The sequence below is a fragment of the Ambystoma mexicanum genome, chromosome 7q (genome assembly GCF_040938575.1).
Source record: "Ambystoma mexicanum isolate Mex_15411 chromosome 7q, UKY_AmexF1_1, whole genome shotgun sequence".
Lineage (NCBI taxonomy): Eukaryota > Metazoa > Chordata > Amphibia > Caudata > Ambystomatidae > Ambystoma > Ambystoma mexicanum.
In genome coordinates this window covers 74,772,464-74,797,324 of record NC_090941.1, presented here as the reverse complement: position 1 = coordinate 74,797,324, position 24,861 = coordinate 74,772,464, and positions in this window count along the sequence as shown.

Sequence of the window (24,861 nt, the reverse complement as noted above, 5' to 3'; positions counted from 1 at the left end):
CCACCCACTTGGTAAACAAGCATGTCACGGTCAACATGTACCTCTAGAGGAGCGAATCACGGGACTGATGAAACCGACTTGAAAATCCAATCAAGGCAGTGTCATTCCCCTGTAAGGGAGCTTCCCCTTTGAGGGAACTTGGCTGAAACTGAGAACACACAAGACACCCCTTCAAGTATAGGTTGAGGTCCTGACCTATGTGTGGCCAGTATGCAACCGCTCGCAAGATTTCTAAAGATTTTATGAAACCCCCTATGGCAGTGGCTGCGGCATGGGCGTGACTTATCATCAGGCTTCGGAAAGAGGTAGGTACCACCCACTAGTCACATTAGATATGGACCTCTGTACCAACAAATCATCTTGGATTCAGAACATTTTGGAAAACTTCATCAACACCCGGAGATCCTCTTTCCCAATGTAATCTGATACTGTCAGAGGAAAATTGACATATGAAGAGGGAAGGTCGCAATATGCCTCCCCTCCCGGACGACCCTCCAACCGGAAGAAGCACCAAAGATAAAATGGCTGCTGATCGTACAAGCTCACACCAATCCACACTGCTTCCACGATGGACAACTACATCGAGAAATACCCTCTCAGCACACCCTACAACCCAGGAGCAGTACGGACACTAGCCAAAATGGATGAAGATACCCAAGAGCCATCCAGCAACAGCTACATGGACAGAATCGACTAAAGCGTTGAGAAGCCATGCCTCAAGTCGTTAAAGACACCATGGCAACATAGCAGCGTCACACATGAAGGACACGTGCCATCCGCACATTCGGGACACTCACACACCTAACTACATGAAGAACACATGCATACAGTTCTATGAGGTAGAGGGCAGTGATATATACATACTGTCTGCACGTTTATTTTGCCATTAGCTTGCTGCAGCAGCACAGAAAAGCAAGAAGGCCACGTGTGACTGCTTGCAGATGCTTACATGCAAATAAACCTATGGACTGGCAGGAGCACTCAAGGGACCTGACTGGCCCATAACACACTAACCTTTGGACACTATGGAAGGCACCTACAGTAGAGGCCAGACCATGGCTTAGAAACTCATAGTAGGCGGCCACAGTCTTAAAAATCCTGAAGCCACACAGAGTGCTGTGCAAGCAGAACTGCTGCGTCTCGAGTAGAGCAGCTGCCAAGTTCACAATGTTGCATGTGACATTCCTCACCCTTAACCGAAGTAACACCAACGGCAGAAGAGCCTAATTCCTTGTAAATACAGAATAATTCGGATGCTGTAGATCTCACAAACGTGGTCTTCAAACACGTGATTCAGCGAGCTGATGAGGAGCCAAGTTTTGGTGATTGGGAAGAGCAACCGTCTCATGGACCAGACAATGGTTGCAACAAAATTGTTACACTCGAGCTACAGCCATGCAATGGGAAAGGGAGCACTCTCACTGCAATGATGGTCCACACACGGTTATGCTGCACATATAGTTACACATCACAGATACATAGTTGCACATAGCACCGTGAAAAGGTGCATCCCGAGCTGGGAATTGAGTTTATCCCAGGCCTGGGGGCTCTCAGCTCAGCCAATAACAAATCATGGCCCTAGGGGTGGGTAGCTGAGATCACTGACCAATCACCGGGTCCGCACACTGTAACAATTAGTAAGCAGCAATTTTCGGGATAGTCCGGGTCTGACACCTGACATCGCCTAGTCCAATGAACTAACCTCTATATGAGCTCCTATATGGGAACTACCACTCAATATCCCACCCAGAGTGAAGTTAGGTTTTCTGGAGAAGGACCCATAGTTTGACGAAGTTGTGACGCAATTCATCATAAAAACTGGCCTGCAAGCCAGAATTCATTGAGATGTGCCTGGACTCTCCTCTGTGCATTTGATCCCTGTGGGTTGTTGGCTGTAATAAACCGAGTTGAACTTGCTACTAGTTTGGATCATTATGTTCTTTTGGGTTGGGAAGGAGTTAGGCCTTAGCACGTCACTCTGCCTGCCTGGGAGTTCCCTCCCAACACAGTGTTTTCAATATGTTGATATTGATAACATTTCCCAATAACCAGGTCCTCTTTTTGTGCCGTAGTCAAATCTGCATCTGGGGTTTCTTTACTCCACTGGGCAATTGAGAATTGAGCATGTGTTTGGGACCTGGTGACAGCAGTGACCTGGATTCCCCTCAACAGGGATTCGGTTTCTATGAGATCCATGTGAATGGCTCTGGTTTTGGCCAACTGGTCAGCCAAGTAATTTCCAGTTTTGTCTGGTCCCTCTATTTTGGAGTGACATCTGATCTTTTTCCAATATATGGTCATCTCATTAGAGGTGACAAGTTTATCAATTGCTTGGATTAATTTCCTATACTTGAGTGGTTTGTTATTTGAACACAGCGTTCCTTGATTTTTCCAATTAATCAGGTGCTCCACAAACCCATTCCTAACATAATCTGAATCAGTGAATATTACCAGTTGTTTGAGTTGGTGTTGCACAGTGTTGCAGTGAGGATGGCTTGATGTACCACCATCAACTCTGCCACCTGACTACTTCGTGGACCTATTTTGTACCCAGGAGAGAGCTCTGGGGCATCATTTACCCAGGTGTTCCCAATGCCAGTCATTAGTTCTTTTTGATTGTCAACATGGTAGGAACACCCATCCACATAAACTGTGGGCATCCCCTGGAACGTGTCTTCCTCATAGACTTTGTGTGGGGAAGTAAGGTACGGCTCCATATTATCTTTGGACTTTAGACCTTCGTTTTAAAGACAGTTTTCTCTAGCACAGTCATGCAAGTCAGCCAAACCTTGTGCTAGGGGACTCTTCTTGTTTTGGCCATATCTGACCTCCACAGGAAAGCCTTGCATGGACAGAATCCAGGAAGTAATTCTGTAATTCCTCATGTTCCCTGTTCGTATTTGGTCACTTTGTAAATATTCCAAGGGCTGGTGAGCAGTCTCGACAATGATGTGCTCCCCCAGATAAACGGGAAGTAATTCTTCAATGCCCATGCCGTTACCAGTTACCACAGAGGACAAAGTCTTGCTTGCATACGAGATTACATTATTGACCATGTCGTGCTTTTGGTATAATACTCCTGTTAAGCAAGTATTTGAGAACTCTGTCTCAAAGAAGAATTCCTTGTTCTTTATCGGGAAAACCAAACAAGGCGCTTGGGAAAGGCTTCTCTTTAGTTGTTTTAATGCCTCAGATTGTTCTGGACCCCACTCCACACCAGTCTTTAATAAATGAACCAAGGGTTGCGTGGCCTCTGCGTATTCCTGTATGAACATTCTCCTAGAATTAGGGAGTCCAAGAAGGCTTCGTGGTTATAGTAGGGTCTTTAATTTCAAAAATGCTTCCATCTTTATCGCCTGGGGACTGAGACCCTCAGGGGTTATTTCATGCCCTAAGAAGTTCACGCGGGTTTTACACCACTGTGCCTTCTGAAAGGACAGTTTTGCTCTGGCTTTCTGCAACTGGGTCTGTATATAGTGTATTTCAGCTATGTGTTACTCCACAGTTGAGCTCATGAATAAGTCATCATCAACATAGGCTTGGTTCCCCCTTTCGCCCAAGTCGGGCATGGCCTTATGTAGGAAGATATTACATTTGTTGCCAGAGTTTATGTATCCAAAGGAAGTTTGGGTCCACTTGTACTGCTGCTCCCCCAAAGGTAAAGGCAACTTTGTACTGGTCTTCGCTTCTCACAGGTATGGTCCAGTAGCTGTTGGTCAGGTCAATGGCGGTATACACCTTTGACTCTTGGATGTGGGCCAGTCCCTGATCAATATAGGGAAGGGGACATCTTGACACGTGAACCGTTTATTTAACTCCCTAAAGTCTCCATTGGCCATTGGGTTTGAGTATCCCCAAAACCGGGTTGTTAAAGGTACTGTAGACTGGGCGAATTATCCCTTGGGATTCTAGGTTTTTAATAATCTCTGTGTGACTCCATAGACGCGAGAGGCAACCGGCATTGCTTCAGAAACACAGGAGCCATCTCAGGGTCCGTAGGTATGGAAGTTGAATGTATCTCTGTGCATCCACAGTCGTATAAATCCACTGCAGATATCCTGAAAATCCCAAAACACTTGTTTCAACTTCTGCTTTTGCTCCTCGGTCTCACAGGCATCAGCGAGATCGATTAGTTCTTCGACCATCTGCTTAAACCCTAGAAAGACCTTGGGTTTGAACATTTTGGTGGTATCCTCCAGTTGGATGAGAGATCTCTTGTTATGGTGTAGGCCTGGACCTGAGGTTTCAAGGATGGGAGATAGTCACTGTTGACTTGAAATACCACCGCATCCTTCCTGATGTCACAGGTCACCTCTTCCCCAACATAAGGGCAGGAGGGTTACACCAAGAAATTCCCCCCTTGCCGGTCTAAAATCTTTTCCAGAGGGATATTATCACGAAAATTGTAACAGTCATTTGGAATTTGTCCGATGATCTCCTACCTAAGTCAATAGAATAATGTTGGGCATCAACCGCCATTCCAATAAACGTGTCTGCGCCCAAAGTGATACTTCTAGGGTCGCTGTTATCCACCAATATTCAAATGGTGTCATGTTCTAGGTCAACTAGGGGTGTCGGATGTAAATACAAAACTTGCTGTTGGAGGTGATAATTCAAATTTATATACGCATCCCTGTTATTGAGCTTCTGTCCTCGCTTAATTTTTAGGGGAATTGTAAATTGTCGTACCTGTCCTGGGATGGTGACCTCTTCTCCCATTTGAATTTAAACCGCATAAGGCAGCAATTGAGCTGACCCAAATACTTTCTCAGTGTTGTCAAAGCCCATGGGGTTACCCCTCTGCCGGGACCAGGCTTTGTAATTAATTAGGTCCAAATTAATTGAGAATCGATTGAGAAGGCCTAAGTAAAACGCGGAGGGGGCATGTACCTGCTAGGCAGGAGATGTTTGGAATTGGGAGTTTCCAGTTCCATTTCCCAGTTATCAATCAACGTAAACGTGGGAATGGTCTGATATTTTTGGAGTTCCCTGAATAATACTTCTCTGATAAAGCTTCTTCCGTTATTCAGGCATACTGTGGCAAGAACAGGCTCCCCCCCTCATTTACCTGAATGGGGGAGAAACCGCTGTTCACCCTTTATCCGGATGTCGGTCAAACTTTTAGCTGCGTTTTCACCATCTTTTATTATGGGATTTGGGTTTTCCTCAGATTGTGCATTTAACATTTCATGGTATTTCCTTCCATTGTGGAATGCCACTTAAGAATGGGAGGGAGGCTGATTTTCAAAAATGGAAAAGGGTTCTCATCACCAGTTTGTTCTCCTACAGAGATGACAGTGATGTCTGGGACTTCATTGTTCCTAAAGTGGAAAATTCTGTTTGGTCGGACCATTGTTTAATCATGTGGCATGTGCCATTTAAACTTACATAATTTGTACTTTGTTTTAATCTGATTGGCCGGTTAGTCTGAGTCCAGATGACATTGTTCACACAGTCAATCGGGGGTGAAGACTATCATCGGGTGTTTCACCCTATGTCGCCCAGTTTTGATCTCCAGATCCGCAGTCCCTTCGACGAAAATATAATTCCCATCAAAGTTTTGGAGTTGTCCAGGAAGAGGTGTGAGGGGAATTTGGTGATTCTCCCCCCTTCCTGAATTCATTTGGTCAAAGGCCTTTTGGACAGGAGGGTGGCTTTGGATACAGGATCCACCACCTGTACCTTGACAGAGGCATACCATCTTCATTCTCTCTCTTCAAGGGGAAAAAGAAAATGTGCATTTTGTGCCAGCTTGGCAGTTAATTTTTTTATATTGAACTCTGACACTGTGTGATCTAGGACAGTTTTCTGTGTGGAGCCCGGGAATCTGTAAAGAAGATGTTGCACCCAGATATCTGTGGGATTCGGAAGTTCCTTTTTTCCCCTGATTCTTCGCTGTCCCCTTTTTCCTGGAGACAGTTACCAAAACATGTTTGGCAGGAGGATCCCTCATTGCTTTCAGGGTCATCTGGGTGACATTGTTGGGGTTTAAGAATATGTTGCAATATGCAATATGAGGGAAAGAAAAGCAATAGGAAAATTAATTTTGCAACACCTAAAAAGAACAGGTAGGGCTTTCTGATTTTGGTTTTGGTATTTGGAGCACAAAGGGAACAAAGGGTCAATTTCGTTTTGCACCCAGCACATTCAAGGAATTAATTATTTTGGCAAATCTTTGTCTATACCCGCTCAAAACACACTGGAAGAGCTTGTTAGTTTCGAATACAAACAAAACACATCCCAATATTTCTATAGGGGAATTAATTGATTGACTTTAATTAAATATGCTGAGGATGGGGGTGTGGCTTGGTAGCCATGCTGTGAGGAATTCTCCATCGAGAGCTCACTGGGATCCTACAGTATCCTGTTTACAACCGCGGATCCAGCTGGAGAGGGTCCATGATATGTAAGAATAGGCTGTCAGAGGCAAACGGGCACAAACGAGCACAGAGACATTGATTGCTGGTGCTAGTTTGGAGTACGAGCAGGCGGAGCTGCAGGACCCCGCTGCAGCCAGGAAATCAAAATGGCAGCCGCCGCGGAGCGCAGGCCCAACAACAATGGTGACGGACCACTGGGTGGGATGTGACCTGCATCTCACCGTGGCCAGAGGAAGCACACAGCTCAGCCCTGAGACAGATACAGCCCGGGCAGGGTAAGTGGGTGGCACCGGCACACTGAGGTGGTATAAGCGTGGGGCTGGAGTGACGTTGGGAGACAAAGGAACAGAGCAGGTTCACCCGCAGTCTGCCCGCCAAGGAGGGAGCCCGACTGCGAGGAAGATCACTCCTGAACCTGCATAGAAGAAGCTGAAGGATCAGGGAGGGTTCCCTCTAGGGTCCGCCTCCAATATGATAATAGAACGTTAACCGAACTAATGCGGACAAAGGGGGACAGGGTGGGTAGCCATATGTGAGTGAGCAGTGGCTCGGCTTCCAGTGCGGTCCGCCCCCACAAACATTGTCATATGCAGAATAATGTGCGGAACGATGTTGCAAGTCAGACCGGCACTCAGAGACCGGGAAGATGCCGGTTCCCTCAAGGGTCCACCCCATGCAAAATGGGCAAGCGCAGCTGCAAAGCATCAGGCACAGCACGCCATACATTTAAATGGTAGCTGCAACTTCTAAGGTGTGCTGGCCAGGGTGGAGAAGACAACGAGAAGGAGCGGACCGCTCAGTACCTTATCACAACAAAACGACGTAAGAGCAGCGTGGTATTGGGCACAGGAGCACTACCTAAAATGGAGGCAGGACACCGGGACAGTCCGAAAGGCGTGCACACTTGAATTACAGGATTGAGTTAGCAAACAGTTCGGTGTCCAGACAAGCGTTCCGAGTTGGACCGTTTCGCAGCTCGCAGCGCGTAGGCACAGAATATACATCACGTGCTTGCTGGATTACATTCAAGAGACTCTCGCTGAAGAATGTGATGACTGTCTACTGATAAGACGCTCCCCCATTACCAGAACCAAGATTTATAGATTATTTGTTGGCATTTTTTGTTGGTTTATATTATATGTTAGGTCTGGAAGATTGAAATTGGATTTGATTCTAGACGGACCTCACCACTACGGCAGTAGAACAGCGCCAACATTGCATTGTTGTTGATGTGTATAGAGGGCATCTTTGGTCCCCTGAAGAAGTTCATGTAACAATTGTATAAATGTGTATGAACGAAACATGTTGGGCATAAAGGTACCATAAATAATATTGATGCTGTTCATTATCAAATTTAGTTGTTACGGTCATCCAAGTAGCTGAGATAAGGTTAGACAGTAAGCTGGTGAACCATCAATGGTTACCCCTGAATACATTCTGAGTTTAGAATTCCGAGGTGCTACAAACCGTTGCGTTGCTATACACCTTGAAATTGTGTTGCTTATTACAGATTTTACTTGGAAGATTTGTATAGGCAGGTTGCTTTGTTTATTAGGGTGTACAGGTTACATCATGGTTGGTGGGTTTTATTAGCTTTTTTGATAGATATTATTGTGTATTGAGGATTTATTTGTACTGTGTGTTTTAGTAATGTGCACTAGGGTTTACACTTTTTTATTGTGATGTATGTTTTATATATTGTGATATTAACATTGTGATATATGAATAAACTCTGTATTATTTTTCCACAACTGACGACTCCGCACATATTTGTTCCATGGACTGAGTTTTGTAGAAAGGAGTTAAACTGTACAGGAGAATGACGACTGGTCCTTTTTGTCTTTTTTTGTCTATAATGCTTCAGTGGAATTAGGACCAGCCATCGGTAAATTACTCCTCCAGTCTCTTGTTGTTAGGTATTGGGCACAACAAGCCATCACACAGACAACAGCTGCAACCTTCGAGGTGAGCTGGTTAGGGAAGAGATGGCAATGAGAAGGAGCAGGCCGCTCCATACCGCACAACAGCAGGAAGCCTCTATGCAAAGAGGTGACTCTAGATAGGAATCACAGACTTCCACCAAATCACAGAAGCACTGCAGGATAAGGACTAAGGAGCAGAGACTGGATTGGACTGTGCCTTGACGCACCTCAGGACTTTCAGTTGGTGTAGGCTCAACTAGCACAGAGGTCCGGGCCGAGGAGGGGATACAAGCAGGAAGGGAAGGTCTGCCTGATCTCTTTAGACCACCAGCCAGCAGGCATAGTATATACAGGTACCAGAATACACAGAGGGTCCCTTGTCTAAAGGACAGTGCAGCCCTTTCCAGGTGAGAGGAACAGCTGCAAGAAGCTGACATTCAGCTCCCAATGCTGTCCGCGGCCAATGCATGGAAGACCTAGCACATGGATGGGTAGACATAGGAATGAGCACAGAGGTCAGCAGGGGCTCCCACTGAGATTTATTTCAATACAAGCACCCAGCTACGAGAAGACTCACCGGAGGGGACGCAGCAAGAGTGGCAGAAGCCAGGAGATGCGGGAGAGCACAACCCACTCAGAGGACAAAACAACAATCCAAATTCAGGCAGGAGAAAACTGCCAGACAGGGAGGCACACAACCCGCTTAGGATAAGGCATGCCGCACAAATCTAAAACAAGCAGGGGCAAGCAAACTAGCATAGAGCCCTTTGCAAGGAAGTCAGATAAGGGCCAACCTACTCCATCGGAGGCAAGCATGGCTTCGTCCAGCAAAGTACACCAGGAGGAAGGTGAGAGCCCGATACTGGAGGCAATAATGGCTCTGAAGGTGTCTATGGAGAGCAAGGTGGACACAGCCATAGTTGCCTTGAAGACATCCCTTGAAAACAAAATGGACACAGTGAGGGTGGACGTGGGCCTCCTCCGACAGGACGTACAGACCCTGGCAGACCGCGTGGGCATGACGGGACAACAGGTGCAGAAAAACACCACTGATGTTGCAGCCACTCAGAACCTTATGTCGGACGTAAGAAATAACATCTGGGTTGTCGGACTGCCGGAGGGAGAAGAGGGCCAGGACCCAACGAACTACGTCAAGAACCTCCTGCTCCTGGAGATTGGGGCAGAGGTACTATCCCAAGGCTTTGTAGTGGAGCCCACAGGGCTCAGACCAGAAGGCCCCAACCAGGTGCCACCCCGAGATCAATGATTGCAAGGATTATGAACTTTGAAGACAGAAAGAAAATATTAACATTTTCTAGAGAAGGGGGATAATAACCAGGAACTCCTCCAGAATAACTATCCAGACTACACTATCCTGGTGCAGAGACCGAAAGCACGGTATGGCCCCACTAAGGACCACCTAAAAGCAGCGGGGATACGCTACATGCTGCTATACCCACCAAAACTGAAGGTGCTAAGAGCGGGCAGATCGCATTTCTTCAAAACAACAGAAGAAGCCCAGACATGAATGGATCAAGAGGGAATCCCGCAGGGGGAACTCAGCAACGCCAATAACAACGTGAATCTGCCCAGAAGACAAAGAGAGTGAGGCTATCATGGGAAAGAGGGCCCGACGCCACAAATACTAAGCAAGCCAGAAGGAACATAATTAAAGGACCAACGAGTGAAGATGACGCTGCAGATGGTGACAGGACATGCAACCCCAAGACTTTTTGTTAGGATGGCAGTTTTAAGGCACCACACTGCCGCAGGCCATCCCCACCTCGGTGGGCGAAGCAAAAGAGGCAGCGGAACCTGAGCAGGGGGAGGGAGGCTGGGCATTTGTTTAAGTTATGGTTAGAGAGTGGTTAGTTAGAAGGAGTGAAGGCACAAGTGGGGGAGGGTGTACCAAGCAGCTGGAACGAAGCGCAAACAGCAGGCAAATAGACACTCATCTTGATGATGGCCATAAAGGAATATTGAGGCGGCACACTCGTAATGGACCCGTACGTGTAAGACATGGCATGAGGGTGGAGAGACAGACCCACCATAAGAGAATGAAACCAGTGGCCGAAGGAACAAAATATCACCAGCAGACAGACAGGACTATGGGAACAGATGGGCCACGAGGCAATACAACTAAATGGGCCATGATAGGCTGACCATAGCCACCTGGAACGTCAGGGGACTGAATGCCTACGTCAAAAGACTAAGGGTCTACGCCTGGCTGAACAAGGCAAAGGTACAAATTGCTATGCTGCAAGAAACACATCCAACGGCGGAAAAGCAAATCGAGATATCTAATAAGTGGGGAGGACAACTGCATGGCTCAACATATTCAAACTATGCCAGAGGAGTTCTGAGTTCTGACATGGGTAGCTCCGGGAGTCCCCTTCCAGTTAATAAGACAAGAGAGAGACAGGGAAGGCAGAATGGTGATCGCACATGGAATGTTGGAGAACAAAGAGGTGTGCCTGGGTAACATGTATGCCCCCAACCACGATGCAACAGAGTGGCATTCATGTGGGCAGGAGATTTCAACTGCACACTGAATCCGCAGGTTTGACAGATCCGACAGTAAGCAGACAAAACCGGCTTCGCCGGCCAGGGCCTTGCAGAAGACTCTAGAGCAGCTGGAACTGGAAGACGTCTGGAGGAAGGTACATGCTAATAATAGGTGTAACACACATTATAGCGCCCCACGCGGTATACACACCCGCATTGGCTACTTGTTTACGAGCAGGGAGTGCCTCAGGGAATTCACTGAGATACATATTAAGGCAAGGACGCTATCCGACAACTCTCCGATTGTAGCAACATGGACATACACATATAGTGGTGCCCCCATACTCACTTGGAGATTGAGGGCGGAGGCGCTGACAGAGGAGGTTTTCCAAGCACATATCACGGAGACCATAGAGGATTATTTTGATTATAATTTAGCATGGCTAGCACTGGAATGGTCTCGGGGGCTTTCAAAGTGGTGGTCAGAGGAGGAGCGATAGAGAAGGCGGGCGGACTCAGGGGATCCTTTCTGGCTGAACTGGGAGAAGTAGATAAGGTGATAGAACGGGGGAAGCACGTGCAGGGGAGAGGGGGGGGAGAACCAGAACAGCTTATAGTGCTGCGATTGCAGTGTTGCTCAATCTGGAAGAAACTGGGAAAATTGGACTACGGGAAGTACGTGCAGAGACTACACGCTGAAGGGGACAAGCCGGGCAGGCTTCTGGCCTGGCTCACTAAACAAGAGAACAGTCACAAACCGATAAACGCTATCAGGGATGAACGAAGTGAGGAAGTGAGGACTCAGGACGGGATTAATGGGGTGTTCTTGTGGTTTTACGCATAACTGCATTCCAGGAAACAAGAAGCAGAGGGGGAAGATATAACTGACAACCTAGGGGAGATTCCCCTCCCTAGATTATCGGAGGACCAGGCACAGACACTGGATGCGCCTCTCACTTGAGGAGCTGACCGCAGTGATAGCCGACCTCCCAACAAGCAAATCCCTGGGACTGGATGGGCTATCCAGGGAATTCTATAAGAAATACATTGATACTGTGGCCCCAGAGCTGTTGGAGATGTTTCAGGAGGCATATGAGAGGGGACGGTTGCCTCAAAGCCATTCGGAATCGGTCATCATTCCCATATTGAAACCGGGGAAGCCGCCTCTTGAGTGCGGCTCTTATAGACCGATCTCCCTAATCAATCAGGACTCCAAATTCCTGACTGCAGCCCCAGAAAACCGACTCAAGCGGGTCGTAGCCACGCTGGTGCACCCAGACCAAACGGGATATGTGCCAGGGAGGAACACGACATGGAACCTGCGTAGACTCCAACCACATAATCAAGAGCACGAACCATGAACAGGGGGAATGCACGGTGCATCACTAGACGCTATTAAGGCATTTGAATTAGTAAATTGGGATTGGGTCTTGGGGGCTCTTGGCCATTTTGGATAGAGGAAGGGTTCCTCTGCTGGATTCGGTTTCTTTACAATGACCCCAGAGCAAGGGTAAAAATAGGGAGACACATATCGTAGGGGTGGAGGATCGGCAGAGGTACAAAGCAGGGATGCCCACTTTACCTAATGCTATATATTCTGGCTCGAGCCGTTCGCAGTTTTTCTCAGGGCGGAGTACGGAAATGCCGGAATAGAGATAGATGGGGTGGTACACTTAATTTTGATATATGTAAATGACATACTCCTCTATGTTGGGAACCCAAGGGGAAATATGCCAGACCTGCTAGAGGCATTGGGAGCATTTGCTAGCCTGCCGGTTATCACGATTAACAAGGAGAAGTCCTCGCTCTTCCCCTGGCGGGTTTGAGGGAGGTTGCTCCAGACCAGTTACCAAGTCTAGGACTCACATGGACACCAACCACTTTCCGCTATTTGGGAGTGGACATACACCACAACGTCACAGCAACGCAGACGAATAACACACAGGCGGCCCTAGTTAAAATAGAAAAAGCTATGCGGTTCTGCAAGACACTCCCACTGGGGATGATTGGAAGAGCAGCCCTATTGAAGATAACGGTCCTGCCCCACCTACTCTATTATTTTACTAACATTCCATACAACATACCCAGACCCTTTTTTAGACGGCTACATACACTGGCAAGAGAGTTCCTGTGGAAAGCGCTAAACACACTACAGAGGGTTTATGAATGGGGGGGATCAAGCTACCAGACTTTGAATGACCTGGCAGGTCAGCTCCAATTTGTTGTGTAATGGTTGGGAGAAGACACGTCCATAGATACACTGCTTTTTCAGCCAGCAATGCGACAGTATTACTTGAGGGAAATCCCATGGATAGACGAGGCCCTAGTCGTACCACTCCCTACCATAGTTCAACTGAGCTTGGAAGATGCAAAGGGTCTGTGACCCCTACTTGAGACAGTTCCCCCTTGCGGGACTAGTCGATAGTCAGATGGTGTCCCTGACCATTTACTGCTTGCAGTGGGAAGACAAGGGAGTGGAACAGACCGGAGACCTGTGGAAAGAAGTAGAGTGGGTGGATTTTCAGACCCTGATAAATGAGCAGGGCATACATAGTGTACAATTCCTATTGTATAATAGCATGATACAGAGGATCAAGAAGAGGTGGGGGCGTTTCCGGCAGAAGAAGATGGGGAGGGTGTGCTGGACGCGTGGTACGATGTGTTGGAAGGAGGACACACGATAACCAGACTCTATGAACAGCTCCTGCTGGTTAATAATGAAAGGGAGCTACAAACAAGAGCTAGATGGGAAGAGGATCTCTACAAGACCTTTACGGACGAGGAGTGGAATAGGACACTTCAGTATGTAAATAAAGTCTCCAGAAACGCGAGATTCAAGCAAATGCAACTGTACCTTATTAATAAGGCGTACCTCACACCCAAGAGAATATTGCACATGGGACACAGACAAATCCGAAGCTGCCCACGTTGTGCGGAAGAGCAAGTGGACATGATACATATGTTCTGGTCCTGCCCAGTGATACTCAATTTTTGAGACGCAGTGAAAATGAGGGCGGAGGCAGGAGGGATCCAAATGCAAGCGTGGTCGCTGGAATCCTACCTCTTGGGGCTGTTCCTGAGGGGCGGCAAGCAAAGGAGGCACATCGCAAAAATGAAAGACCTAATGTGTAACCTAGTGAAACGTTGAATAGCGATGGCATGGAACACAAGCACAGGGTCATCAGCAGAAATGTGGTGGGCGTACCTGAAAACATTACAATAGCAGAAACGCCATTGTGGACAAAAGTGACAAAGAGGGGGGAGGGTGAGAGTGGGGCTAGACTACTTGCATGGAACTCGCTCATGCTGAACCTATTCAAAAACATGGAAGGGCAAGGAACGACAAGCTCGAGCGAGCTGGAGGAGGAGGGAGCCCCCCGAGGACAATGTGAGCGACAGAACTCAAAGGGGCCGGTGTACATGCCGCAAAGGTTCAATGCGAGACCCAAAGTTGTCCAGAACTGAATGTGATTGTCAGACAAGGAGAGAGCCTAGCCGAGGCACCAAGGAGACAGAAGATGGAGTGCGGATCCCAACACAACGTGCTAGTTGCAGTGTGATGTTTGTTTTGTTGTTATTGTTTTTTGTTCAGTGTTGAAATTAATAAAGAGTTTTAAAAGAAATATGCTAAGGATCTACAGAAAAAAAGGATATTTTGCTATGGGGAAATAACTAGAAAGAAATTGAAAAATGCAGGGCCTACAGAATCTATGGCTTTTGGGGTTGTTTTACTTATAGAAGAGGGATTTTATTGGACATCAGGGAACGGCAGGGCACCTCTGAGACACTGAGGGTGTCAGTCCAGTATAGTCCCCTTTGGCTCCTCCAAGGGATCCCAGTCGGCTTCTATGTCTCCTGGTCCCTGTCTCCAATTCAAGATTTGTGGCCTCTCTGCTTGGGTGTTACTCGCAAGAGAGCAGCAGCAGGTTAGCTCCCAGAGTAAGTGGGGGAAAAACTACTCAGCTCTGATGCAAACTGGTTTACTTACAGTGCAAATGACATCACAATCTTGTTATGATTCCCGCAAAATGGATTGGTTGGTTTTCTCTACCCACCTCCCACCTGTGTGCTTATAGGACAAGGTGATGAGGGGTGTAAGTTAGGAAAGCTATGGGAGTAGAAAGCTTTGTCATCCCAAACTGACATGTGGGCTTGGCCTGTTTAGACTCTGAAAATCTACCAACATAGTAAAGTGCCAACATTTTTCAAATCTTTACATGCATAGATATATTTTTAAGAACTACATTTTAAGGCAAGATGCTAATCTGAAGTCGGCACACCCTTCCTATGCATAGATACGTTTTTTCTTTGTTTACTCAGGAGCCGTATCAGTGAAAAATATGCCACTTCATAGTTCCCTGGTTAATTTTACCCTCACACCAACTTTGAAATCGCTCAGAATCAAGGGAAGGCTCGAATCAAATTTTCATTAATAACTTTAGTTATGTTTATAACACAAACATCATTTTTTCATGGTTCAAAGGGGGTTAATGTCACCTGTAATAAAAGTCTGGAATGGCCGTTGTGGCATGAACACTGCTCTTTTTATGCAATAATATGTATTTTTCCATTAACTAAACTCCAGTCTTTTCTTTATTTGTTTGCAATTTCATTTCCTAGCATGTGATCAGCCAGAGGCTGGATCATGTTAATCTTCCCCTCTCCCTTCATGGCCTTTAATGGCCCTGGCTCCCACTCTAATGAACATTTTATGGGAGTTGTGACCTCAAGGTCATTTCTGCTGAAAGAAAAGGCAGGGCCTTATCAATTCCCACGTGGTTTAAATCTAGGCAGTGTATTTCTTTCTATATTCTTAAGCAATGGCCCTGATTGATGGCTGACAACCAGACCTCCCTCTCCAAGACCAGCAGAGGAAAGGTCTTGGAGGTTAAGTTTCATTTTCAGGAGAAATGACTGACTGCAAGTAACATTCTGCAAGAAATGGCTTTTAAACCCACACACAATGCATTTTACATGACATTTTATAAGGCACCTGGCCTTTATGTCCATGTGTAATGTACTTCTTTAATCTCACAGTTGCAAAATACATGAGTATCACTTCTGGATTGTCCATATGTATAGGGCAGTTATATGAGAAAACCATGTTCAAACTCAAGTCTAGTGAGCACTTCTCTTAGCATACTGTCATTTCAATGGGGAAAAATGAAGTTCTTTTATTTCATATAATTGGAATGAGCTTGGTTTCACTTGAGATGACTGGAGCACAATCTGGTATTACATTGAAGATAATGTACACACTGTTATCTGTCTCGTTAAGCAAAAGTGCAGCTCTCCATGCACTCAGTAAAACAGCATTGCCAGCCACATGTCTGTCTTTTTCTTGCTGAAATGCATTGCACATATCTTTGCACTTTTGAGATTCAAGCCCACTTTCTTTCCTTTGAGATTTAGGCCTGTTTTTGGTTCAAAAGGCCTCATGTCTGACATCACCATTTCTTTGCTAGCCTTATACTTCAATGGGACTTCCTAAATCACTATGGCCTCTTTAATTCTGGCATTCAGGGGCTATATGTCACTCCACAAGTCCCCCCTCCTGGCTTTTTGATTCCAGTGAGGCAGAGGAGCAAGGAGAGAGTGGGGTTTCTGTTTCCTTGTGGCCTGGGTTCATTCCAGGAATATCCATTGGAGCACGTCCACTCTTTTCCCTTTCCTGAGGGAGTGGCGCTCTGGTCTGCACGCCACTCTTTTCAGATTTTGGGTTTTGTTCCTGGACCCCTCCCTTTCCGGTAGTGCCATTTCCAGCCTGTAGAGACAAGGGCCCTCATTACAAGTCAGGCGTTAAGGGTTTAACGGCGCCGTCGGCGTCGTTAGCCCTTAACGCCTGATTCACACTTTAACGCCTGCTTTTTGCAGGCGTTAAAGTCCAAGGCGCTAAGCGACCTTGGTGCTAATTACGGCACCGTAATTTACGGTGCCGTAAATAGCGCCTTCCCCATCCCCATTATGCCCTATGGGGCAAAAATGGGAATGGGGAAGGGCAAATGGTGAATGGGGAATTACCGCCCCACTCACCTTGGAATGGGGCGGTAATTCCGCCATCCACCATGACGGAATCCGGCATGGACCATGGTGCCAATAGCACCATGGTCCACCGCCGGACTTGTAATGAGGGCCAAGGAGTTATTTAATCTGCCGAGAATAAGAGAGGTTAAGTATTTCATACACTACTAATTTCCCTGGTATGATCGACGTGCAAATTGACAAGAATCATTGAGTTACACATTACTTTTCACTTGACGTATACAATTTCAGAAATGATCATTGCTTTTGGTACATTCCTGATAAGTATAAGTTGTTTTACTCCCTGTAAATAAGGTTAAAAAAATATACACAATCACAATAATACACTTTGGCCCTCATTAGGACTCTGGCGGAAAACCATGGTGCTATTAGCACCATGGTCGATGCCGGAGTCTGCCATGGCGAGATGGGGAATTACCACCTCATTCCAAGGTTGGCGGGGCGGTAATTCCCCATGCCACCATGGCCCTTCCCCATTCCCATTTTTGCCCCATAGGGCATAATGGGAACGGGGAAGGCGGTAAGTACGGTGCCGCACATTGCGGTACTGTACTTACATCGAGAGTCCCTTTGCGGGCCCCTACTTTAACGGCTGGTCTGGACCAGCCATTAAGGTCGGGTCCCGCAATGGGACCTCGTAGTAAGGCGTTAATGGTTTAACAGCGCTGACACCTTTTACGGTGCCGTTAACCCCTTAACGCATGGGTCCTAATGAGGCCCTTTGTGCTGAGGCAATACTATAATGATAAATATATACAGGCCCTCATTACGACCCTGGCAGAGAACCATGGTGCAATTTGCACCATGGTCCATGGCGCTAAGCTGCCAACTCCGCCATGGTGGTTGGCGGACTTACCGCCCCATTCCGACCTTGGCGGGGCGGTAAGTCCCCAATCCCCATTTACCCTTCCCCATTCCCATTTTTGCCCCATAGGGTATAATGGGAGTGGGGAAGGCGTTAATTACGCCACCGTAAATTACGGTGGCGTAATTAACAACAAGTCCCGTAGCGCCATGGATTTTTCCGCCTGCAAAAAGCAGGCGTAAAAATCACCATGGCGCTACGGGAACTCGTAGTCAGGCGGAAAGGTATGCCATGCTTTACGCCGGCGTAAAGCCCTTTCCGCCAGGGTCGTAATGAGGGCCACAGTCTCTGTGGTACCACAATTGCTCTTGATTCCATTAAAATGCACCAACTGCTGACAGTTTCAAATGACATACAAATCAATAGCAACAGGTATCAACCATAGACGTGGGAGGAAAACAGATTGGTTAAATAATTGGCAGAATACTGGGCCCCTACCACTAGACACAGTTCTGTGTGAGGATCCCGCCCACCTGGGCAACCTGTAAATAAAGTATATTGACAAGCTAAGTCCATGCATTGTTTAATATAGTCTTGGTTCCTTCTAAAAAGATTCTACTACCCTAATGTACCTGGTTCAGCAGATTTCGTTGACGGGTCATCGACTGATCATTCTTGAGTGAGCTCCTTTTAAGGCAGGAGCCACGGATCATTGAGATTCCTCGAAGAAAGGGGTGAACCATGTTGTTGAGGCTGTAGCTTCGGTCCTTGCAGTGCTTGTCGACGATCGGTCGTGGACCTCCTGCATAGATGAGGCATGCAGTGCCCCTCGGCAATGATAGTTTGTTGCCGCAAACAGTCAATGAAGAAAGTAGGCCGAGCAAGGGCTTTGGGTCGTCAGTGTTTGCCATTAGTGATCGGCACTCTACCACGTCTGGCTTTGAGGATTTCAGGTGGCGGGAAACCCACCGGCGGATTCTCCTTGGTTCGGCACCGACCTTGACTTTCTCCGGCAGGACAAAGCAGTCGACGGTTACGAGCAAGGGAGTACTTGATTCAATGTCTTAGGCAATGGAGCGTTGCAGCTCGGGTCGGCGATGATGATGGTTGTCAACGGCGATGGACTTCAATGTCCAGGCGCTTCGCTTCAGATTCCTCAGCGGTCCCCGTCCCCGGTCAGCAGCCTTTCGATTACTGCCTTCCAGGGAGCCTTGTTGAAGGTTTGCTGGTGCACGATGTTCCCTCGTAGCTCGGGAAGAGGTCTCCTAGCCAGGTCCTCTCTTGAATCAGTTCTTGGAGACATGATAGCTTTCGGATAACGGCAAAGGAAAGCAGCAGCAAAGCCTTCTTCTTCTAGCTGGCCTTCAAGGTAAGCATAAAGTTTCAGCTTCAGCTTCTGAATGATATCCATCAGTGAGAGGTCCCCAGATATACTGTTCGGTCTCTCATTCACTCTGCTGGGTCACACTCAGGCAACCAATCATTCAGAAGGGCATTCATGCAGGCAGGAAGCCAATCAGGCTCACAGTGCATTCAGGCCATTCTTCTCCATCCAGACATTCACAACAAGGAATGTGGATTGAGACAAGCACCCAGCCATTCAGCACTCCACACTGCATCCATACCAGTTTCGGGCAGGGCTGTCTCATTCATGTGTCACATACTAGAAACCAGACACCCACGACACGAAGTGCATATCGGTCACACACTCAATTCACCCAGGTCCCACCCCACGGGTTTACCCACAACATACAGTCACTGGGAAGGCTCCAGTCAGTCTGCCCTGGACTTCCCCACAATACCATATATGAAACTTCCACCCAAGAGCCAATCAGTGGAAGGGACAGAGTCAGGGCTTTCCAGGACTTTGGGAAAACAAGGTAACAGGCGATAGAAAACAAGATGGCCCTGCGGCCTCTTGCTTTTTATCAGGAATCAACTGATTCTAATGGCAGGGCCTGGGTATCCCAAAATGAAGGATACTCAGAGCACCTATCAAATTCAGCATGGAGCTGCCACCAGCCTATACCCTGCTCTGTGGGCCACACACAGGTGCCCAAAAACATACACTAGGGTTACAGGGTTATACCCCCACTAATGGGTGCCATAAGGGTATCCCAAGGGTCTGTTCACCACAACCAAAAAGAGGAAGAGCTGCACTGCTAGGATTCCCGCATGGACTCCTGTACAGCAAATAACACAGGACACACATGATAAAAGGAGTACAGGACAAGGACATGGAGGCCCTGTCCCTCCAATGCATTTCCAGCATCACACCACCCAGGGATGAACCTATAGAGCCTGTTTCAGTGAGGCTTCTGAATGGACACTAAACCCTGCTGGTGCTACCGGCAGGTGGCCGCCGGACCCATACAAAATTACTGGTGCCTGACTTCCCGGTGCCACTGGGCTATTCCATGTCCGGTGGCCGGGAAGTCAGGCACCAGTAATTTTGTTAGTCCCCATTCCCATGGAGTGCCATAGGACTCAATCGGGACACGGGAACACTGGCACCGTTAACAACGGTGCCGGTGGTCCTGTGAAAACTCTGCAGGCGGGTGCCATCCCACCCAGCAGGTCTGTCCCTGGCGGGTGGGACAGCACCCATTTGCAGAGTTGTAGTGTGCTGGTCTGGATACAACAGTGCTGGTAGGATTACCGGCACCGTTGTTTCTGGACCGGTACATTTGTAATGAGGCCCTATGCCTCTGTTTGGGGCTTGCAGGAACAAGGACATAGAAAGTATTGCCACCGGAGGGACCAGGTCTAAAGGATTATGGTCAACTAGGGACAAATGTGTTATTATAACTATTGCAATGTGTATTGTACTCATATTGATACCTTTGTTATGGTTTTTGGAAACCGCTCACCCCCTTAGCTCACTGTTTCTTACAGTCAACTCAAAAACCCTGTCTCGTTTTCAGGTGTACTCCCATAAACTTCATCCCCATCTTGAGCACAGAGGGGGTATCTCAATTATACCCTCATAAGAATAATAAATGATAGTCATGTGATCCTAAACAGGACACATTTTGGGTATGTTCTCACCTCCCACAACACAGTGAGAAAGGTTTAGGTTGGTGCATATATCCTCTCCCATTATTAACTGCTTGCTATGCTTCCTTTGGGGCTCTGTTTTTTGCTAAATAGAATGATAGCACCACTGGTAACTTTGATGGGATGAATATCAATGTGTTTGATCAACAGGTGTTACTGCCTCTGGGATGCGCTGTCTTTGCTAACAAAAGCACTACCAACACTGCCTCTACAAAGCATACAGACAGAAATTCTAGGCCATACCAATCAATGATATCATTTCGAATGTCCCCAGTAGAAAATGGGGAAGCAACTCCTCCAGTTTACACCATCAACAATAATCCTAACACGGTAACATTTTAAGTAAAGAAGGTTATTGGTATATGGGTACATGTGACGACTGTATGCACACTGTAGTTTTGGTGAATAAGATGAGGCCGTTGTACATTGGAGGATCCATTTACTCTGTCTGTGGGAAACAAGCATATCCATGGTTACCCAAAGATTGGAGAGGAACCAGTTACTTGGGAATACTATTGCCAGGGGTTTACTTGACATCAGCTGAAGAAATATTGAAACATCGCCCTAGGAGGGGGATCGATGATGACACACCTATCCAGATATTAGGAGATGTGGCAAAAGCAGTAGTTCCCTGCTGGGGCCCAGTGATAAACTCCTGAGATATTAGAAGGTTGGTCCGAGTATTGGAGAAAACAATTAATGAGACCACCGATATATTATTCAATATGACGTTAGAAGAGAAAGCTATTAGACTGGTTGCTCTTCAAAATAGAATGGTGCTAGACACCATGCTAGCTGAGAGAGGAGGAGTTTGCAAAATGGTCGGGTGAGCTTGTTGCGTGTACACAGCAGACTCGTCCCCTACTATGTTTCAGGCTATTAAAAGGTTACACACACTGGGATCCAAAATTCACGTTAACAACGGTAGTTGGGACATTGGGACCTGGGCTTGGAATATGTTAACAGCCTAGGGCTAAAAAATATTCTCTGCGCTTGCAATAATTGTTGTGGTTTTTTTATTTTGTTGCTGCTGCATAAAATGTCTACCAGTTTTAGGTTCTATACTGTGTAACTGCTGTTCTAGGGCTCTGGAAAACTTACAACCTTGTCCACCTGTTAATGTGGCTAATGCACCGATTATGCAGCATATGGAGATCAAACAATTTATGGCCATTGATCTAGATTATTATGATGATGTTTGACCTAAATGTGTTAGTTTAGGCTAAAAGTAGGGTTTGTAAAATGGCATCAATTTTTTGTTAGTCTTAGCTCTGACATTTGTTACTCATTTTCAGACTCCATCTTGTGCATTTGACCCCATTTTGTCTTTTCCATTTTATAGCTTAAAATGATTGCAGCCTGAAAGCTGCAGAGCTCTTCAGAAAAACGTGTTTTATGCAAGGAATTATTAGCTCAGTGTTTGTGCAGGCCCTAAACCTTGAACAGCCCAGTAAAAGTAAGATAAGAGATAATATATATCTTCATGGCTCCTGACTCCCAAATCTAATTGCACAAACCAATTATTAACGAAAGCATAACATAATGTGTATATTCCAGGAAGGAAGATTTTAAAGAAACTGCCGAGCCACAGATGCAGGGCGACCTTTGGTCAAAGCAAACATAGATTAGGTATGCAAGAATGTCTCCTTCCGCTGGGAACAGTCTGAACTTTGTGACTTTGTGAACGGTAAATTTGTGCAAACATGAGGCAGATGAGATATGTATGTATTTTGCAGAAAAATGTATACGTTGCAGGAAGCCATAAGTTGTCTGGAAATTGACAACCTAAGCAAACCAGAACTGTATATAAGACAGGCAAACCATGACGTAAATTTCTCAGTTTCTCTATGACTGTTTGCATACATAGATGAACCTGAGTCCGCTTGAAACAAATAAACTGTTGTTAACATTTGACTCATGACAGTTGGCTCTTCACTTTATTTGCAGTACCAGATTTGGGATTTACAGAAGGAGATCTTGGATGCCATCAAGGCATATCTAGAAGAAGGCGTGCCACGTCCTGTAACCATGGCATGGAACAATCTGGTCTGGCTGGTTAAGAAACCAAATGGAATATATAGGATGACTGTGGATTACAGTGAGTTAAACAAATACACTCCTCCGTTACTACCCGCAGTCCCAGATGTGGTTTCCCTGATTGAGAATGTGCAAATGTTCGAGGGAACTTGGTATGTAGTGATAGATTTGGCAAAAGTATTCTTCACCATGCTGATTGCAGAAGGTTGTCAGGAGCAGTTTGCATTTTCCTGGAATGGGAGGCAGTATACGTTTCAACATTTTCCCATGGGGTATGTGCATAGTCCTACCATTTGTCACTATCTGGTGGCAGAACATGTGGATAAGATCCCGTGCAAACCTGATGTACAGATTTCGCACTACATTGATGACATTCTGATACAGGTAAAGGGTGAGCAAAGTATGCAGACGGACATAGACACCATTATTGAGGGTTTGAGAAAAGAAGGATGGGAAATTAATTAGACAAAAATCCAAGGTGCAGCAGAGACCGTGATTTTTCTGGGAATTCAGTGGCATAATGGGCATTGTGAAATGGTGCTAAAGGCCAAACAAAAGATTCTTGAATTCACTACACCCTTGAATAAGAAACAAGCTCAACAGTTCATAAGATTGTTTGGGTTCTGGAGACCGCATATACCATGTTTGGGGCAGATTTTAGTGCCCCTTTAAAATGTGACACAAAAGAAATCTGACTTTGAATGGGGTGGTGAGCAAGAGAAAGCATTTCAGCTAGTGAAGATACCATCCAGAGAGTACTTGATTTATGGCCGTTAAAGGCAGGTGAAGTGAAATTAAACGTGTCTGTACATGACAATTGGAGTTTGTGGCAGAAACAGGACAGGAAGCATGTTCCTTTGGGTTTTTGGAGTCGTAAATTACCAGAAGCTTGTGACGGATACAGTCCTTTTGAGAAGCAGCTATTGGCATGCTATTGGGCTCTTGTGGATACAGAGCAAATGACAGTGGGTCATGATGTATTAATCTGACCAGAAATTCTGATCATGCAATGAGCACTGAGCTCTCCCAAAACACATTGAGTAGGACATGCTCAGGAGGCTAGCACCATTAAGGGGAAATGGTACATACAAGATCGTGCCAAAACAGGATAGGGTGGAATGGCAAAATTACATGAGCAAGTGGCTGGTGTTCTACTGGTTGATTTGGAACCGTCAGAGGGGACTGCAATTTGTGAGTCTCCTGTAAAAATGGGGAGTTCCTTATGGGGAGTTAACTAGTGAACAAACTGAACATACCTGGTTCACCGATGGTTCGGTTAAATATACTGAACAACACGAAGGCGGTGTCATATAATCCAAAAATGAAGAAAATCTTGACAACGTCAGGTAAAGGGAAGAGTAGTCAGTTTGCAGAGTTGTATGCAGTATATCAGTTATTGAAGCAAGAAGCGCCTGGTTGCTATATATGCACTGACTCTTGGTCTGTGGCGAATGGATTAGCTGTTTGGATGCCGACATGGCAGAAAAACTGATAGAAAATGCATGCAAAAGAATTATGGGGGAAAAGAATTGTGGCAAGATATTGCCAAAATGTTGATGAATAGTAAGGTGACTGTGTATCATGTGGATGCACATTGTACTACAGACTCATTAGAACAATGGTTCAATTCTGTGGCAGATGAACATGCCAATATTTCAGCTATGGACACAAGGTCTGAGGAAGATGATTTGGAAGGGATTGCTAAGTGGGAACACCAGAAAAGTAGGCATCTTGGAGAAAAGGCTACTATCACGTGGGCACAAGATCAAGGAATTGGCATTCTTTTATAGATTGTGAAATCTGTGATTTTACAATGTCCGGTGTGCCAACATAAAAAAACAGATCTATTCCACATGTATTTCAAGGCACCTTAAAATGAGATAAATTACTTGGAAAATGTTGGCAAATCGATGACATCGTTCCAATGCCAGTTAGCAGAGGATGTCAATATGTGTGTACAATTGTGGACACGTATTCAGGATACTTGGTGTTACAATGCAGAAGAGCCACGCAATTGAATACAATTAAATGGTTGGATCAAGTGGCCGTATATTATGGGGTACCTCTAGAAATTTAGAAATTCAAAGTGACAATGGGATTCACTTTAAAGGAA